Source organism: Mesocricetus auratus, unplaced genomic scaffold, assembly GCF_017639785.1.
Source record: "Mesocricetus auratus isolate SY011 unplaced genomic scaffold, BCM_Maur_2.0 Super-Scaffold_6731, whole genome shotgun sequence".
Classification (NCBI taxonomy): Eukaryota; Metazoa; Chordata; class Mammalia; order Rodentia; family Cricetidae; genus Mesocricetus; species Mesocricetus auratus.
Window position 1 is genome coordinate 2,260,267 of NW_024429185.1, and position 5,968 is coordinate 2,266,234.

Consider the following 5,968-nt stretch of genomic DNA (forward strand, 5'->3'; position numbering starts at 1 on the left):
TGTCTGCGCAGCTGGCGGGATCATAGACTGTCTGCACAGCTGGCGGGATCATAGACTGTCTGCACAGCTGGGATCATAGACTGTCTGCAGAGCTGGTGAGATCATAGACTGTCTGCACAGCTGGGATCATAGACTGTCTGCACAGCTGGTGAGATCATAGACTGTCTGCACAGCTGGTGGGATCATAGACTGTGTGCACAGCTGGGATCATAGACTGTCTGCACAGCTGGGATCACAGAGTGTCTGCACAGCTGGTGAGATCATAGATTGTCTGCACAGCTGGGATCATAGACTGTTTGCACAGCTGGCAGGATCATAGACTGCCTGCACAGCTGGGATCATAGACTGTCTGCACAGCTGGGATCATAGACTGTCTGCATAGCTGGGATCACAGACTGTCTGCACAGCTGGTGAGATCATAGACTGTCTGCACAGCTGAGATCACAGACTGTCTGCACAGCTGGCGCAATCATAGACTGTCTGCACAGCTGGGATCATAGACTGTCTGCACAGCTGGTGAGATCATAGACTGTCTGCACAGCTGGGATCACAGACTGTCTGCACAGCTGGTGAGATCATAGACTGTCTGCACAGCTGGTGGGATCATAGACTGTCTGCACAGCTGGCGGGATCATAGACTGTCTGCACAGCTGGGATCACAGACTGTCTGCACAGCTGGTGAGATCATAGACTGTCTGCACAGCTGGGATCACAGACTGTCTGCACAGCTGGCGGGATCATAGACTGTCTGCACAGCTGGGATCACAGACTGTCTGCACAGCTGGTGAGATCATAGACTGTCTGCACAGCTGGGATCACAGACTGTCTGCACAGCTGGCGGAATCATAGACTGTCTGCACAGCTGGGATAACAGACTGTCTGCACAGCTGGTGAGATCATAGACTGTCTGCACAGATGGTGAGATCATAGACTGTCTGCACAGCTGGTGGGATCATAGACTGTCTGCACAGCTGGCGGGATCATAGACCGTCTGCACAGCTGGGATCACAGACTGTCTGCACAGCTGGTGAGATCATAGACTGTCTGCACAGCTGGGATCACAGACTGTCTGCACAGCTGGTGAGATCATAGACTGTCTGCACAGCTGGTGGGATCATAGACTGTCTGCAGAGCTGGTGAGATCATAGACTGTCTGCACAGCTGGGATCATAGACTGTCTGCACAGCTGGTGAGATCATAGACTGTCTGCACAGCTGGTGGGATCATAGACTGTCTGCACAGCTGGGATCATAGACTGTCTGCACAGCTGGGATCACAGAGTGTCTGCACAGCTGGTGAGATCATAGATTGTCTGCACAGCTGGGATCATAGACTGTCTGCACAGCTGGCAGGATCATAGACTGCCTGCACAGCTGGGATCATAGACTTTCTGCACAGCTGGGATCATAGAATGTCTGCACAGCTGGGATCACAGACTGTCTGCACAGCTCGTGAGATCATAGACTGTCTGCACAGCTGGGATCATAGACTGTCTGCACAGCTGGCGGAATCATAAACTGTCTGCACAGCTGGGATCATAGACTGTCTGCACAGCTGGTGAGATCATAGACTGTCTGCACAGCTGGTGAGATCATAGACTGTCTGCACCGCTGGTGGGATCATAGACTGTCTGCACAGCTGGCGGGATCATAGACTGTCTGCACAGCTGGGATCACAGACTGTCTGCACAGCTGGTGAGATCATAGACTGACTGCACAGGTGGGATCACAGACTGTCTGCACAGCTGGCGGAATCATAGACTGTCTGCACAGCTGGGATCACAGACAGTCTGCACAGCTGGTGAGATCATAGACTGTCTGCACAGCTGGTGAGATCATAGACTGTCTGCACAGCTGGTGGGATCATAGACTGTCTGCACAGCTGGCGGAATCATAGACTGTCTGCACAGCTGGGATCACAGACTGTCTGCACAGCTGGTGAGATCATAGACTGTCTGCACAGCTGGGATCACAGACTGTCTGCACAGCCGGTGAGATCATAGACTGTCTGCACAGCTGGTGGGATCATAGACTGTCTGCACAGCTGGCGGAATCATAGACTGTCTGCACAGCTGGGATCATAGACTGTCTGCACAGCTGGTGAGATCATAGACTGTCTGCACAGCGGGGATCATAGACTGTCTGCACAGCTGCTGAGATCATAGACTGTCTGCACAGCTGGTGGGATCATAGACTGTCTGCACAGCTGGCGGGAGCATAGACTGTCTGCACAGCTGGGATCACAGACTGTCTGCACAGCTGGTGAGATCATAGACTGTCTGCACAGCTGGCAGGATCATAGACTGCCTGCACAGCTGGGATCATAGACTGTCTGCACAGCTGGTGAGATCATAGACTGTCTGCACAGCTGGGATCATAGACTGTCTGCACAGCTGGTGAGATCATAGACTGTCTGCACAGCTGGGATCATAGACTGTCTGCACAGTTGGCGGGATCATAGACTGCCTGCACAGCTGGTGAGATCATAGACTGCACAGCTGGCAGAATCATAGACTGTCTGCACAGCTGGGATCATAGACTGTCTGCACAGCTGGCGGGATCATAGACTGTCTGCACAGCTGGCGGGATCATAGACTGTCTGCACAGCTGGGATCATAGACTGTCTGCACAGCTGGTGAGATCATAGACTGTCTGCACAGCTGGGATCACAGACTGTCTGCACAGCTGGCGGAATCATAGACTGTCTGCACAGCTGGGATCACAGACTGTCTGCAGAGCTGGTGAGATCATAGACTGTCTGCACAGCTGGTATCATAGACTGTCTGCACAGCTGGTGAGATCATAGACTGTCTGCACAGCTGGTGGGATCATAGACTGTCTGCACAGCTGACAGGATCATAGAATGTCTACACAGGTGGGATCACAGACTGTCTGCACAGCTGGTGAGATCATAGACTGTCTGCACAGCTGGGATCACAGACTGTCTGCACAGCTGGCGGAATCATAGACTGTCTGCACAGCTGGGATCACAGACTGTCTGCACAGCTGGTGAGATTATAGACTGTCTGCACAGCTGGGATCACAGACTGTCTGCACAGCTGGCGGAATCATAGACTGTCTGCACAGCTGGGATCACAGACTGTCTGCACAGCTGGTGAGATCATAGACTGTCTGCACAGCTGGGATCATAGACTGTCTGCACAGCTGGTGGGATCATAGACTGTCTGCACAGCTGGTGGGATCATAGACTGTCTGCACAGCTGGGATCACAGACTGTCTGCACAGCTGGTGAGATCATAGACTGTCTGCACAGCTGGGATCATAGACTGTCTGCACAGCTGGTGAGATCATAGACTGTCTGCACACCTGGCGGGATCATAGACTGTCTGCACAACTGGCGGGATCATAGACTGTCTGCACAGCTGGCGGGATCATAGACTGTCTGCACAGCTGGCGAGATCATAGACAGTCTGCACAACTGGTGGGATGATAGACTGTCTGCACAGCTGGTGGGATCATAGACTGTCTGCACAGCTGGGATCACAGAGTGTCTGCACAGCTGGTGAGATCATAGACTGTCTGCACAGCTGGGATCATAGACTGTCTGCACAGCTGGCGGGATCATAGACTGTCTGCACAGCTGGTGGGATCATAGACTGTCTGCACAGCTGGGATCACAGACTGTCTGCACAGCTGGTGAGATCATAGACTGTCTGCACAGCTGGGATCACAGACTGTCTGCACAGCTGGTGAGATCATAGACTGTCTGCACAGCTGGTGAGATCATAGACTGTCTGCACAGCTGGTGGGATCATAGACTGTCTGCACAGCTGGCGGGATCATAGACTGTCTGCACAGCTGGGATCACAGACTGTCTGCACAGCTGGTGAGATCATAGACTGTCTGCACAGCTGGGATCACAGACTGTATGCACAGCTGGCAGAATCATAGACTGTCTGCACAGCTGGGATCACAGACTGTCTGCACAGCTGGTGAGATCATAGACTGTCTGCACAGCTGGGATCATAGACTGTCTGCACAGCTGGTGAGATCATAGACTGTCTGCACAGCTGGCGGGATCATAGACTGTCTGCACAGCTGGTGGGATCATAGAGTGTCTGCACAGCTGGGATCACAGACTGTCTGCACAGCTGGCGGGATCATAGACTGTCTGCACAGCTGGGGTCACAGACTGTCTGCACAGCTGGTGAGATCATAGACTGTCTGCACAGCTGGTGGGATCATAGACTGTCTGCACAGCTGGCGGGATCATAGACTGTCTGCACAGCTGGGATCACAGACTGTCTGCACAGCTGGTGAGATCATAGACTGTCTGCACAGCTGGGATCACAGACTGTCTGCACAGCTGGCGGAATCATAGACTGTCTGCACAGCTGGGATAACAGAGTATCTGCACAGCTGGTGAGATCATAGACTGTCTGCACAGCTGGGATCATAGACTGTCTGCACAGCTGGCGGGATCATAGACTGTCTGCACAGCTGGTGGGATCATAGACTGTCCGGACAGCTGGGAATGCAGACTGTCTGCACAGCTGGTGAGATCATAGACTGTCTGCACAGCTGGGATCATAGACTGTCTGCACAGCTGGTGAGATGATAGACTGTCTGCACAGCTGGCGCGATCATAGACTGTCTGCACAGCTGGCAGGATCATAGACTGTCTGCACAGCTGGCGGGATCATAGACTGTCTGCACAGCTGGCGGGATCATAGAGTGTCTGCACAGCTGGTGGGATCATAGACTGTCTACACAGCTGGGATCATAGACTGTCTGCACAGCTGGCGGAATCATAGACTGTCTGCACAGCTGGTGACATCGTAGACTGTCTGCACAGCTGGTGAGATCATAGACTGTCTGCACAGCTGGCGGGATCATAGACTGCCTGCACAGCTGGGATCACAGACTGTCTGCACAGCTGGTGAGATCATAGAGTGTCTGCACAGCTGGGATCCCAGACTGTCTGCACAGCTGGCGGGATCATAGACTGTCTGCACAGCTGGGATCACAGACTGTCTGCACAGCTGGTGAGATCATAGACTGTCTGCACAGCTGGGATCATAGACTGTCTGCACAGCTGGTGAGATCATAGACTGTCTGCACACCTGGTGGGATCATAGACTGTCTGCACAGCTGGCGGGATCATAGACTGTATGCACAGCTGGGATCAAAGACTGTCTGCACAGCTGGTGAGATCATAGACTGTCTGCACAGCTGGGATCACAGACTGTCTGCACAGCTGGCGGAATCATAGACTGTCTGCACAGCTGGGATCACAGAGTGTCTGCACAGCTGGTAAGATCACAGACTGTCTGCACAGCTGGCGGAATCATAGACTGTCTGCACAGCTGGTGAGATCATAGACTGTCTGCACAGCTGGTGAGATCATAGACTGTCTGCACAGCTGGGATCATAGACTGTCTGCACAGCTGGTGAGATCATAGACTGTCTGCACAGCTGGTGGGATCATAGACTGTCTGCACACTGGCAGGATCATAGACTGTCTGCACAGCTGGGATCACAGACTGTCTGCACAGCTGGTGAGATCATAGACTGTCTGCACAGCTGGGATCACAGACTGTCTGCAGAGTTTGCGGAATCATAGACTGTCTGCACAGCTGGGATCACAGACTGTCTGCACAGCTGGGATCATAGACTGTCTGCACAACTGGGATCATAGACTGTCTGCACAGCTGGTGAGATCATAGACTGTCTGCACAGCTGGGATCATAGACTGTCTGCGCAGCTGGCGGGATCATAGACTGTCTGCACAGCCTGCGGGATCATAGACTGTCTGCACAGCTGGCGGGATCATAGACTGTCTGCACAGCTGGCGGAATCATAGACTGTCTGCACAGCTGGCGGGGTCATAGACTGTCTGCACAGCTGTCGGGATCATAGACTGTCTGCACAGCTGGCGGGATCATAGACTGTCTGCACAGCTGGTGGGATCATAGACTGTCTGCACAGCTGGCGGAATCATAGACTGT